Below are 14709 nucleotides of genomic sequence, written 5' to 3'. Positions count from 1 at the left end.
TTGAATTGGACTGTTTTGCCCTCTGAGTTTCAGAAGGAAATGTAATAAAAAACAGATTTCTCTTCACATAATAGGGTATTGGGGAGGATTTGAGTAAAGTGATATTACACAAAAGAGCTACCAAAATACTTAACATTATCAGTTTTTTGTTTTATGCTATTTGTAATATATATATATATGGCTCTTGCCCAAATCATTTAGGTAATTTACTTAAAAATAATTAATTTCATCTCCCAAATTATTTGAATGACGATTTTAACTCCCTGTTTTTTTAACTGTTAAGCACTGGTCTCTATGAGTTTTTAAAATGCTTCCCAAAATTAGCAAAATTATAATAATTATTGAACCTAGGTGATGGATACATAGGGATTCAGCACATTGCTCTACTTTTGTGTATGTTTAATACAATTTAAAACTATTTTGATAGGACCTCTGGTTTCTGCTTCTGCACGTAAGGAGCTTGGAAGTCCATTCTATCTTAACAGCAACTACAAAGCTGGACAGGCTGAAAAATCAACAACTCTTCTTGCACCTGTAAGAAAGGTGAGGCCATAGGAAAAACTGCTGTCCCCAAGATTGGAGACAGACAGGCAAATACAGCTCATTGGAGCAGAGGCTCATGAGTGGAAACCACCACAGAAACTAGGTCCCTCTCCTAGAGACCCTGATTTGCTATCTCTGAGGTAGACCCTGGAATCTGTACTTTAATAAGTGCCCCTTGGTGACTCTTCAGTACAGACACATTTAGGAAACCAGGTGAGTGATTAAGATGTGGACACTGGACACTCTCTGGATGCACACCACCTCGGTTTGAATCCTGGCTCTACCACTCATAGTATGATCTTAGAAAAGTTACTTAATATCCATAAGCCTCAGTTTTCTCATTTGTAAAATGGTAACAACCATAGCTATCCCATAGTATTGTTGTGAGGTTTAAATGAGATCATGATAATGAAATAATACCAGTACAAGATTTGGGGGACTTCATTTAACAAAAATCGGCTGGATGTGGTGGCTTATGCCTGTAAATCCTAGCACTTTGGGAGGCCGAGGCGGGTGGATCACTTGAGGTCAGGCGTTCGAGACCAGCCTGGCCAACATGCTGAAAACTTGTCTCTACTAAAAATACAAAAATTAGCCAGGCAGTGGTGGCGCACACCTGTAATCCCAGCTACTCAGGAGGCTGAGGCAGGAGAATTGCTTGAGCCTGGAAGGCAGAGATTGCGGTGAGCCAAGATAGCGCCATTGCACTCCAGTCTGGGCAACAAAGTGAGACACTGTCTCAAAAAAAAAAAAAAAAAAAAGAATAGCAAAAATATCTTGAATTTACAATTTTTATGAAACCAAAGGACTATGTGAACACATTGTTAGGGCCCAGGAAACTTTATTAACTTCATGGAAAATCTGCCTCTGTGTAGTTATTATTCTATTTTGCCTAGAATTCATGTATATCATTTCTTTTAGTTTTTGCAATGACCACATGCAAAAAGTGTTATTTTTACCACTTTATAGTAGAAGAACCAAAATAGAGGCTTAGGGAGATGGTGGTCTGCCCAAGACTACACCAAAAACAGTAGCTGTACAAACCCAGGACTACCATGTTCCAGGGCTGACCAGTATTGTGAGGACCACATAACGAACATGCACATTCTGTCTTTATTAGTCCTCCTTTTAGGTGAACAACCCTGTGGAAGTTAAAGAGAGATACAGAGTCTCAACTTAGTTGGCTCTTCCTTCCATATTACAGTGGGTCACCATGGAGCTGGGACTGTTCTCAGCTTTGAAGCCAGAATCTCAAGGTTTCTATTACATGCATGCTCTAGCAACTAATTGGTTAAACAAACTTGCAAAAGGCTGACTGAACAAATGTAATGCCAGTGTGTTCACGCATAATGGGAGGGTGCCTGCCTCATAATCAGTGCAGTCAAAGGGCTAAACCACAGATCAGAAGACAGCTTGGTAAACCTGGAATCAGAAATAGGAGTTGGGTTTCATGATGAGATAGTTTCATCAAACTAGGCTAACCAAATGAATTGCTATTTCTTCAGGGGAGATACACAGTCATGCATCATTTAAAGATGAGGACATGTTTTGAGAAATGCATCATTAAGTGATTTTGTCATTGTTCAAATATCATAGAGTATACCTACACAAACCTAGATGGCTTAGCCTACTACACACCTAACCTATATGGGATAGCCTATTGCTCCTAGGCTACAAACCTGCACAGCATGTTACTGTACTGAATATTGTAGGCAATTGTGACACAATAGTATTTGTGTATCTAAACACATCTAAGCATAGAAAAGATGTATAATTTTTGTTTTTGAGATGGAGTCTCGCTCTGTTGCCCAGGCTGGAGTGCAGTGGCATGATCTCAGCTCACTGCAAGCTCTGCCTCCTGGGTTCACGCCATTCTCCCACCTCAGCCTCCCTAGTAGCTGGGACTACAGGCACCCACCATCACATCTGGCTAATTTTGTTTTTGTATTTTAGTAGAGATGGGGTTTCACCGTGTTAGCCAGGATGGTCTCAATCTCCTGACCTCGTGATCCACCCTCCTCAGCCTCCCAAAGTGCTGGGATTACAGGCGTAAGCCACCGCGCCTGGCCAATTTTTTTTTTTTTTTTGAGACAGGGTCTCACTCTGTCATTTAGATTGGAGTGCAGTGGCACAATGACAGCTCACTGCAGCCTTGACCTCCTGGGCTCAAGCGCCCATCATTGACCAAAATGTCATTATGCAGTGTATAAGTGTACATCTGCCAATCAAATAGTGGTTGAGGTCAGGAATCAGAATATCAGCTCTCTCATGGAAGCACTGGTCAAAAGGCAACAAATTCTCTCTGTCTAGTTCTCTTTTAAAGCAAATTGCCATAAGCATAGTTTGACCTGTTTTGGTTATCAGTGTCTAAAAACATAATTTTACCTGTTTTAGGAAATGTATTGGCTCACATAACTAAAAAAATCTAAGGGCAACTCATGGCCAAATTGGGGCTCAAAAGATGTGTTCCCTTCCATGTGTTGCTTAATTCTCAGGCTTCACATAGAAGTAAGATGGCTATAGCTGCTGCAGCCATCAAACTTCAAGTTCAAGTACATTAAGGTTCAAGTACAACATATGTCTTAATCCGTTTTCTGTTGCTATAACAATATACCTGAGACTGGGTAATTTATAAAGCAAAGAGGTTTATTAGGCTCACAGTTCTAGAGACTAGGACGTTCAAGATGAGGCAGCTGCATCTGGTGAGGGCCTCCTGCCACATTATACTGTGGCAGAAAAGTGGACGGGCAAGCAAAAGAGACCAAACGCAAAAGGCAGCCTTGCTTTATAACAACCCACTCTCATGGGAACTAATCCAGAACTGAGAGAACAAGAACTCACTGCAAGAGTAAGGCATTCATCCCTCTTAACCATCTAATCATCTCTTAAAGGCACCACCTCCCAATACTGTCACACTGGAGTCCAAGCCTCAACGTGAGTTTTGTGGGGATAAACCATATTAAAACCATGGTAATACTGGGGTGGGGGAAAGAGCCTCTTTGTGCTGGCACTAATTTAACTGATTTCAATTACTTGCTCACCTTTGAACCAATCATGAGGAATGTGAAATGCTGATTGGCATAGGCCTGGGTCATGTGCCGTTCCTCTTGAGCAGAGGGTGGAGCTCCAGACACTTCATGGGTTGTTGAGAGGTGGCTGCCTAAACAAATACAAGGTAGTCTTGATGGAGAAAAGGGGGAATGGAAGTAAACAACTATGCACTAAACTAAGGTTTTATACCTTATTCATTAAAGTACAGTTGACAGACCAAGCACGGTGGCTTACACCTTTAAACCCAGAACTTCGGGAGGCCAAGGCATGCTGATCACCTGAGGTCAGGAGTTCAAGACCAGTCTGGCCAACATGGTGAGACCCCCCTCACCCCCCTACTAAAAAAAAACAAAAATTAGCCGGTTGTGGTGACAGGCACCTATAATCCCAGCTATTCAGGAGGCTAAGGCTGGAGAATTGCTTGGAGCCAGGAAGTGGAGGTTACAGTGAGCCGAGATCACACCACTGCACTCCAGTTTGGTGACAGAGCCAGACTCTGTCTCAAAAAAAAAAAAAACAAAACAAAAAAACCACAGTTGACAGTGTTATTTGTGTCCTAACAATAACCACATTCCCGTCACACCTTTCTTGGGATACACCCCAGTAGCTCCTTTGAGCCTGGGTGTCTCCCACAAACTGTTTCTTATGATGTGTAACTTCTGCAGTTGACTAAACTCATTTAACATGAGTGGTTCAATTTCCCACCTATTATAGAAGGAGAATATACTCTTTTAAAAAATATATATATAATAAAAATGCATAAAGAACAAAAGACTTTCCCACATATAAGTAAGCATTTATCTCACCATGTAAGCATAACCACTATTTCTTTTTCTGTTTTTTTTTTTTTGTTTTTTTTTTTTTTCGCTTTGAGACAGAGTCTCACTCTGTAAACCAGGCTGCAGTGCAGTGGCATGATCTCGGCTCACTGTAACCTCCGCCTGCCTAGTTCAAGTGATTCTCCTACTTCACCCTCCCGAGTAGCTGGGATTACAGGTGCGTGCCACCACACCAAGCTGATTTTTTTTATTTTCAGTAGAGATGAGGTTTTTGCCATGTTGGCCAAGCTGGTCTTGAACTACTGGCCTCAAGTGATCCACCTGCCTCGGCCTCCCAAAGTGCTGGGATTACAGGCGTAAGCCATGGTGCCCAGCCCATTCCGGCCTGTCTTCTATGGATAAAGTTCATTTTTTGTCATGGTCTTTTTTTACATTGTTGTGATCCTCCTGCACATATGTCTGCCTTTTCCCTTAGCATTATGTCATAAACATTTTCAAGGTTATTACATAGGCTTTATTAATATAAATTCTTTTTATAAAAACACTTGAAAAAATAATACAAAAACAATGTATTTGTGGCAAAATAATTCAAATAACACAGAAATATATAAAGGTAAAAAGTAAAATCCCCAGATTTCAGGAATGTGGACTAAACTCATGCTGAAATCTCCTTCATAAGACCCCAGGAAGAGATTTATTAAAAGATACAAAAAGAAAGAGAGAAGGAAGGATGGAAAAGAGAGAGGGGTGTGAAAGACAATATAGCCACTTTTGAAAACAAGGAAGGACCCTCTCTCTAAAGGCTGGGCAGCATTCCTCAAGGAAGTGAGGAGATAGGAAAGCACAAGTCAAGAAGCCCCAGGTCCTCACCTCCAGGTGGGACTTGAAGCCCAGAGTGTAGGCAGAGGTGTAGCCCAGGTGGCAGAAGGTAAGCTTGGTCAGCCTCTGAAAATGGCCCACGCCATCAAAAAGAAAATCTCAACAAAAGCGGGGATTTGCATCTGAGAAAAAATAATTACCAGAATGATGAGGATCTGAAAAGTAGTGACTTCAGATCCTCAGGACGGCTCTCAGTTTTAGCTGCATGCTAAAATCACCTGGGAGCTTAAACAGGAAACAAACACTGTTTTGCTCTACTACATTCAACCCTTCTGACACAAAATGTCTCAGGGCTTATTCTACCCCAAACACCCCAAACAATCCTCCAACTCTTTGGACACCAACTAGGTGTACCACAATTTAATTATGACACTAACTACCTGGAGTTACTGTAGATGCCACAGGTTAAGGGCTCAGTCCCACAAAACTGCCCCCAAACTTCAGATGCCAACTGCAGGTAGTGAGTCCCTAGGTTACCCACACTTCTTTCTAACTTGGCTACAAATTGGAGGTTCCCATTTGCTATGATGGCTCACAGAACTCAGGGAAACACTTATGTTTACCTATGTTTGCCAGCTTTTTTTTCTTTTTTTGAGACAGCGTCTTGCTTTGTCTCCCAGGTTACAGCAAAGTGGAATGGCTATGGTTCACTGCAGCCTCGACCTCCCAGGCTCAAGCGATCCTCCCACCTCAGCCTCCCAAGTACCTGGACTATAGGCGTGCACCTCCAAGCCTGGCTAAGTTTTGATTTTTCATGGAGATGGGGTCTCACTGTGTTGCCAGAGCTAGTCTCAAACTCCTGGGCTCAAGTGATCCTCCCACCTTGGCCTCCCAAAGTGTTGGGATTACAGGCATGAGCCACCATGCTTGGCCTGTTTACCAGCTTATTATAAAGGATATGATAGAGAATACAGATGAACAGCCAGATGAAGAGGTACATAGAGTGAGTCCAAAAGTGTCCTGAGGGCAAGAATTGGAGTGCGCCATCCTTCTAACACACAGATGTGTTCACCAACACATGAAGGGTTGTTGAATTTTGTCAAAGGCTTTTTCTGCATCTATTGAGATAATCATGTGGTTTTTGTCTTTGGCTCTGTTTATATGCTGGATTACATTTATTGATTTGCGTATATTGAACCAGCCTTGCATCCCAGGGATGAAGCCCACTTGATCATGGTGGATAAGATATTCCAATGTGCAGCCAAAGTTGATTTCTTGTGCTCAGAAAACTAAAGCAGGGAATTATATCCACAAAATGAGAATGGGTGGCTGTAAAATAACAGCACATTATAATTAGAAAGAATTAGCAAAAGATGCTGAAAATACATGTAATTTTTGGAAGAAAAAAAATCAATAATGCTGTGAATATCAGGCTAGACACGACCATGAAGGCAGTCCCTTCAGATGCCTAACTTCCTAGCACTCATTCAGCCTCTTTCCTCCCACCTGTCCTCTCACCCTTTCTCTAACCCAATCCTAGACCCTGTGAATGTAGTTAAAAGAGCATCATAACAACAGTCTTCCAACCAAGAGCAACAAAGGAAGCTTCCAGGAGGCCAGCAGCTGCAGGTCACAGGGTTTCTGCGAATGTGCTCTTTCTAACTGCTCTAGCTCCCCGCTGCCTGAGGCTCTGCTGGATTCCGACTCCCAGCATGGGAGACTCACCTGCAACTTTTGTTGAGAGTACATGGGGAGGGGCCTTGGCAGGAGCAGTTCAGTAGACATCTCACCATACCATCATCTCTTTTCTCCCCAACCTCCACCTTAGATTTATAGGAATATAAAATCTGATTAAAATAGCAATTAGGACAGCTTTAAAGGGAAAAATAAGCTCAAGAAAGCCACCTGCTGAATCTGAATGAAAGGGGATCCTCCAACCCACCCACACCTGCCCTCTGTCTCTACCTGGCCCTAACAGTTACAGGGGGTGGAGGAAGACTTGCTCTATCCCAGGGGCAACTCAGCATTGGAATGAGACAGTGGGAACTGGCAAACACATGACTTGGTTCAGGCTCTCCAAGTGGTTATGTTGGTGGGCTGAGAAAGGAAGAAGCGAGGAGCTGGTGTTTTGGAACCTCGCAGATCTCGGTTTGACTTCCTGGGCTGCTACTTGCTTACTTGTTGGGCCAGAAGGCCCTGGGTTTGAATCTCAGGTTGACCCTTGGACAAACATCTACAGGTGTGGAAGTGAGCACCACGCCTCTAGCTGGACAGGCTTCTGAAGCTGGCAGGCTATGTACTTCCTGCATACGGGGAAAGGGACGTCCTTTGAGACCCCCTTAACAAGGAAAGGCTTGGCTACTGATACACTGGGAGCGGATGGACTACAGGCTCCAGGTACCTCTGCCCACAAGTTCCTTAGCATCTCTCCTATGGCACTCTACCTCCTGACAGCTTCCATGCCAGGTGTGATGCTGCTTCCTTCTTCATCAACACAGCCTCACCGCTCAGCGTATTGCTGCCTAAGCTGCCCCAATTCCATGGGGTTCCTATCTGCAGCATCAACAAATCCTGAGGGCTTGAGCTGGGGAAGGCATTGAAACAAACGGCTATAACATCCTTCCCTTCTTCTCCATACTGTCTGCAATATCTTGAAAGCTGGAGAACAATATACCCCTTCCTAAATGCCCAGGAAGAGAAGAGATTGGAAAATGGAGCTCCTGGGCCCAGTCTTGCTGGGGGCAAGTTTCTTTGAATCAGGAAAGTAGGTGAGGTAAAGGCCAACTCACTGTCCTCCCTCGCAGGAAGCCATGTCTGGTCATTATATTTTTCCATGTCTTCCACCCCTACCACCTACCAGGTCTGTTTTACTGTGTTTTTTTTTCCCTTATAATAAAGATAATTAAAAAAAAAAACAGATTTGGCTCTAAGTAGACACCTGCTGCAAAGGGATGAGGAGATGGTATGGCCACAAGAGCTGGTCAGTGCCCTGAATGACCTTCCAGTTCCTGACTAATGGCCACCGTGCAGGGTGGTATGATGTTCCTGCTCTAACCTTGAGGACTGGCTGAGTGGCTTTCTGGAGTTCCCATAAAGACATTATTTGTTTTCCTCACTTTCATGAACACCCTTATCTTAGTTGGTTCAGGCTGCTATAATGAAAATACCATAGACTGAGTGGTTTATAAATAGCAGAAACTTATTTCTCACAGTTCTGGAGGGTGGGAAGTCCAAGATCAAAGATTCCATGTCTGGGGAGGGCCTTTTTTTTTTTTTTTTTAGAGACAGGGGTCTTGCTGTGTTGCCCAGGCTGGTCCTGAACTCCGGGCCTCAAGTAATCCTTCCACCTCGGCCTCTCAAAGCACTGGGTTGGCAGGTGTGAGCCACCACGTCTGGCCAAAGGTCACTTTCTTTTTTTTTTTTTTGAGACAGAGTCTCACTCTTGTCGCCCAGGCTGGAGTGCAGTGGTGCGATCTTAGCTCACTGCAACCTCCGCCTCCCAGGTTCAAGCAATTCTCCTGCCTCAGCCTCCCGAGTAGCTGGGACTAAAGGTGCCCGCCACCACACCCGGCTAATTTTTTGTATTTTTAGTAGAGACAGGGTTTCACTGTGTTAGCTAGGATGGTCTCGATCTCCTGACCTCGTGATCTGCCCGCCTTAGCCTCCCAAAGTGCTGGGATTACAGGTGTGAGCCACCGCGCCCAGCCCAAAGGTCACTTTCTGATTCATAGTTGGGCATCTTCTCACTATGTCCTCATGGGGGAGAAGGCATGAGGGAGCTCTCTGGTGTCTCTTTCATTTTATTTTATTTTATTTTATTTTTTGAGACAGAATCTCACTCTGTCACCCAGGCTGGAGGTCCTATCATCTCCATTTTACAGATAAGGAAAAAATACTGAGACACAGTGAAATTAAGTAGCTTGCTTAAGGTCACACAGCTAGGGAGTGGCAGAGCCAGGATTTGAACCCAGATAGTTTGCCTTCAGACATTTCAGTCCTAATCACATGGTAATTATTGAGGGTTTCTCTTAAGAAATGAGTATTTATTAATTTAGCTAGTTAGAGACAGAGTCTTGTTCTGTCACCCAGGCTGTAGTGAAGTGAAGCTATCATAGCTTACTGGAGCCTCGAACTCCTGGGCTCAAGCAATCCTCCCAGCTTGGCCTCCCAAAGTGCTGAGATTACAGATGTGAGGCACCATACCTGGCTAAGAATTGAATATTTATTTATTATTTATTTTTGAGACAGTGTCTTGCTCTGTTGTCCAGGCTGCATGCAGTGGCACAATCATGGCTCACTGCAGCCTCGACTGCTGGGCTTAAGCAAGCCTCCCACCTCAGTCTCCCGAGTAGCTGGGACTACAGGCATGCACCACCATGCCTGGATGATCTTTTTTTTTTTTTTTTTTTTTTAAGTTTCAGTAGAGACAGGTTCTTGCTACGTTGCCCAGGCTGGTCCTAAACTCCTGAGCTCACACAATCCTCCCACGTTGTCCTCCCAAAGTGTTGAGATTATAGGAGAACTGAATTTTTAAATTGTACTTAATTTTATGATCAAAAACTCATTTTCCTTTAGGTTGGTCTTTGATCTATTTTAAAGATCACATTGTGGCCGGGTGTGGTGGCTCATGCCTGTAATCCCAGCACTTTGGGAGGTTGAGGCGGGCAGATCACTTGAGTTCAGGAGTTAGAGACCAGCCTGACCAACATGGCGAAACCCTATATCTACTAAAAATACAAAAATTAGCCTGGTGTGGCGCACACCTGTAATCCCAGCTACTTGGCAGGCTGAAGCAGGAGAACTGCTTGAAACCGGGAGGCAGAGGTTGCAGTGAGCCAAGATCGAGCCACTGCAATCCAGCCTTTGCAATGGAGCGAGACTCAGTCTCAAGAAAGAAAAAAAAAATCATGTTGTATCTATTCTTTGCTCTCTAAATCTGCCTTGCTACTCCATGGACCAAAACACTTAAAGAATAACCTGGTTGGACTTTTCAGAAAGTAGCTTTCTAGGAGAGCTTTCTCTCTGACACTATCAGAATCTTTGTTTTTCTGATTTAGCATTTATTAAATAACTACAGTTTGATAGGTAAAGGAAGCAAGATGGAGGTAACACTGCCAGAAAATTTTAAAATGCAGCTAGTTGATTTCCAGCTACCAACTACATCATTCTCCAATTTGCAGATGAGTCAGAATTTTTTTTGAGACGGAGTTTTTTTTTTTTCCGCTCTTGTTGCCCAGGCTGGAGTGCAATGGCACAATCTTGGCTCACTGCAACCTCCGCCTCCAGAGTTCAAGTGATTCTCCTGCCTCAGCCTCCCGAGTAGCTGGGATTACAGGCGCAAGCCACCACACCCTGCCAATTTTTCCATTTTTAGTAGAGACGGGGGTTTCATCATGTTGGCCAGGCTGGTCTCGAACTCCTGACCTCAGGTGATCCACCCGCCTCGGCCTCCCAAAGTGCTGGGATTGTAGGCATAAGCCACCGCGCCAGGCCCAGAATTTTTAAAATATATGTGAAATATACATAAAAGAGTCTAGAAATACGAGGTGTCATTCTGTCATCTCCACCTGTGAGAAACCTGAAAATAGAGGCATTCCCACTAGCCCAATCCTGACACTGCAGCAGGAGCCTCCAAGCTAGTCATTGCCAAAGAGTGGGGCTCAAGAAGTAACCCAAGATGGAAGAAGCCCAGTGATCCATCTGGAGTCACTCTGGTGGTTCTGAGCAGAGGCTGGGCAGAGGCACTGTTACACCAAACCACTTATAGCAGGAAGTTAGGCAACAATATTGTGTGGGAGTATCAGCTTCATTCTATGAATTCTATTAGCTACACCCTGACTTTCATTCCTTTGGAGTCAAGGCCATCTTTACTCTAGCACTGGGGTTTCCAAGAACTCAACTGACAGCTAAGTACGCTCCAAAATTTCCTATTGCCTCTGGGCAGCATCACTGAAGGCCCAGCTGTGTGGTCAACATTTACCTTGCAGGTGTGTTCATTTCTGCTGTGATATTTTTGGATTCCAATTATGCTTATAGCTTTTGAGGCTTGATTGTTTACTCACACAGAATAGTTTTTCGGATCATAGATGCAAACTCTTCAAGGGAAGGACTTTCTGAATTATCTTTATACTCCCAGGACTTGGCAGAGAAGCCAGCACAGAATTTAACAAAGTTGTGCTGGCTCATGCCTGTAACCCTAGCACTTTGAGAGGCCATGGTGGGAGGATGGCTTGAGGCCAGGAGTTCGAGACAAAGGTGTGCTGCATGAAAGAATGGTAGTCAGTCTTCCTGTGTGATGCTGAGGGAATATTTTGGTGAGTTTCTCTTTTTCTAGAAATATGTTCCCATAGGTGAGAAGAAAAGGTATATACAATTTACAATCCTGCTTTTTAAAAAAGTTAACATGATATAGACATTTTCCTGTGTTACCATAAATTCTTCCCAAGCATTTTTGGTATGTGCTTGATTAATATTCTATTGTATGAATGTGCCATACTTTTCTAAGCCAGTCTCCTGGTGTTCAGCATTTTGATTATTTTCTGTTATTTTTAATTTTTTTTTAGAGATGGGAACATGTCACCCAGGCGGGAGTGCAATGGCAAGATCATGGCTCACTATAACCTCGAACTCCTAGATTCAAAAGATTCTCCTGCCTCAGCCTCCTCAGCCACTGGGATTACAGCTGTGAGCCACCATGCCTGGCTATTTTCTGTTGTTAACTATTATAAACAGAATTGTGACTAGCTTTTTCATTTGCATTTTGGCTTAGTTTCTTAGGATTCCCTGACCTGGAATTTCTGGGTTAAATGATATTAGTAACTTTTTGCTAATTTGATAGTTGAAAACACGTCATTTTATGTTTTTTTTCCTTCTTCTTCTTTTTTTTTTTTTTTTTTTGTTGAGACGGAGTCTTGCTCTGTCACCAGGCTGGAGTGCAGTGGTGTGATCTCAGCTCACTGCAACCTCTACCTCCCACGTTCAAGCGATTCCCCTGCCTCAGCCTCCCAAGTAGCTGGGACTACAGGTGCGTGCCACCACACCTGGCTAATTTTTTGTATTTTAGTAGAGACGGGGTTTCACCATGTTAGCCAGGATGGTCCTGATCTCCTCACCTCGTGATCTGCCTGCCTCGGCCTCCCAAAGTGCTGGGATTACAGGCATCAGCCACTGTGCCCAGCCCATCTTAAGGTTTTAATCTGTATTTCTTTTCTTGCTAATGGTGCCAGTTTTCTTTATCTTTGTTTACTAGTTGTAGTTCCTCCTTTTCAAACTGTCTGTTCATGTCCTTTGTCGATTTCTTGGTAAGGTCTTAGCATTTTTCTTATCAATTTGCATGAGTTTTTTTCCATTGTAAAGATCCTAAGCCTCATTATATTTACTGAAAACAATTTACCTCTTTCTGTGTTCTGGGTTTTATTATAATGTTTGGTTATTGATATCAATATATTCTAATTTTGCATAACTTAGTGTTTTCCCTTGTGCTTTGTTTCCAACTTTAAAATTATCTTCTTTAGAGACAGGGTTTTGCTCTGTGAACCAGGCTGGAGTGCAGTGGTATGATCACAGTTCACTGCAGCCTTGAACTCCCAGGTTCACCTGATCCTCCTGCCTCAGCCTCTTGAGTAACTGGGATTACAGACACGCACCACCAGGCCCAGCTAATTTCCCTTCCAAATCCAATATTGTCCAGCTGCTGACCTTATGACTTTGCAAGGTGCTCTCTCTAAAGTAATCAATGACCTTCTGCTACTTTTCAAATCCAGTGGCACCACTTGACCCCTGGAGGCATGTGAAAGGGCAACAGCACCTCTCTTCTTGCTCTCCTAGGTGGACCCTATTGGTTTTCTCCCTAGAATCATCTACCCTTTGTCATTGGTTTCTCTTTCTCAGTTTCCTTTGCCAGATCCTCCTCATCCTCTTATTTCCAAAGGTTCCAGGTGCTCCAGAGCTCATTCTCCATTAATACTTATTCCCTAGGTGATTCATCTCATCTAGTCCTCTGTTTTTAAATGGCAATTTGATCCTGATGCCTCTCCAATTTCTATTGCCAGCCTCCACCTCTCATCGGAACTCCAGACTCCAACTTCTTCTGCAACATCTTCACTTGGCTATCTACCAGGTGTTCCAAACTTAACATGATCAAAATCTTGATTTGCTCTCTCAGGTTCATCCTCCCCACCTGAGCAAATGGCATCCTGACCTTAGAGATTCTTATGCTGAAAGGCTTGCAGTCATCTTTGACTCCTCCTTCTGTCCCACCCTAAGTCAATCTTTCGGCAAATCTTATCAAATATATCCAGAACCCAGTCACTCCTCCCCACCTGCATCAACATGACTCCATGATTTTGCTCTCTCTCCCCTGGGCCACTGCAGTAGAATCCCAACTGGTTTACCTGCTTTTACTCTCGCCCTTGGTACCACCTGCTGCCCACATCGTAGATTTTTAAAAGTAAAGCAGATCATGACATCACACCCCTGTGCAGAACCTTCCAGGAAAGTCTCTACCATCTTCTCTAAGTCTCTTCATGATCCCACCCCACCTCTCTGACTTGGTCTCCTCCCTTGCTCACTCAGCTCCAGGCACCTTGGTTGTGTGATTTGTGAAAGACACCAAGCATGCTCCTGCCTCAGGGAGCTTGCACCTGTTCTTCCCTCTGGCTGGAATGCTCTTCCGCAGATGCCCACATGGCTTGCTGCCCCGTGTGCCAAGTTTTACCTAAATGACATTTCATAATAAAGGCCTTCCCTTACTCTGCGTTGATTTTCTTCCTAGCACTTATCACCCCTGACATATGATATATGTTTGTTTATTACCTGTCTCCACTGACTAGAATATTGTGGTAAGCAGTCTCAAAGTGGTTCCCCATGATCTGAACTTCCTGGTATTCATGCCCTTATGTAATCCCCTCCCCTTCAGCGTGGCCTGGACTTATTGGCAGTAATTCAAAATAAATAAAATATGGTAAAAGTAATGGGATGTCACTTCTGAGAATGTTTTACAAGAAGACTGACTTCTCTCTGTTCCTTTCCACCCCCAACTCCCAGCCCAGTAGAGATGTCCACGTTGCAATGAGCTGACATCTCTGGCCAGTAGCCAGCAGGGACCTGGGGCCTGCCAACTACCATGTGAGTGAGCTGGGGTTGAAGGCTGAATCCTCCCCTGGTTGGCCTTAAGATGACTGTAGCCCCAGCTGACATTTTTTTTTTTTTTTTTGAGACAGAGTCTCGCTCTGTAGCAAAGGCTAGTGTACAATGGCGCAGTCTTGGCTCACTGCAACCTCTGTCTCGCAGGTTCGAGCGATTCTCCTGCCTCAGCCTTCCAAGTAGCTGGGATTACAGGCACATGCCACCACGCCTGGCTAATTTTTTATATTTTTAGTAGAGACGGGGTTTTGCATGTTGGACAGGCTGGTCTCGAGCTTCTGACCTCAAGTGATCCACCCACCTTGGCCTCCCAAAGTGCTGGGATTACAGATGTGAGCCACCGCGCCCGTGGTGCGGTGGCTGACATTTTGAT

The 14709-nt window shown here is 44.0% G+C and overlaps 1 protein-coding gene across 6 annotated transcripts in view; it reads right to left on the bottom strand.

Annotated features, from left to right (window-relative positions):
* NDUFAF6 (NADH:ubiquinone oxidoreductase complex assembly factor 6) overlaps positions 1–14709 on the bottom strand; it is a 162344-nt gene that overhangs the window by 74075 nt on the left and 73560 nt on the right. For 3 of the 6 annotated variants that reach the window (XM_024929762.4, XM_055116753.2, XM_055116752.2), the window contains 2 exons: positions 6918–7015; positions 3585–3703 (listed from right to left, as the gene is read on the bottom strand). The exons of 1 other annotated variant lie outside the window; for it this stretch is intronic. The gene's annotated coding sequence lies outside the window, so the exon portion shown is untranslated. The remainder of the gene's footprint in view (positions 1–3584; positions 3704–6917; positions 7016–14709) is intronic. 2 more of the 6 variants (XM_063606856.1, XM_063606855.1) reach the window with 1 other exon arrangement.

The sequence above is a fragment of the Pan paniscus genome, chromosome 7 (assembly GCF_029289425.2).
Source record: "Pan paniscus chromosome 7, NHGRI_mPanPan1-v2.0_pri, whole genome shotgun sequence".
Taxonomy (NCBI): domain Eukaryota; kingdom Metazoa; phylum Chordata; class Mammalia; order Primates; family Hominidae; genus Pan; species Pan paniscus.
This window is presented reverse-complemented; position numbering and strand designations above follow the sequence as displayed.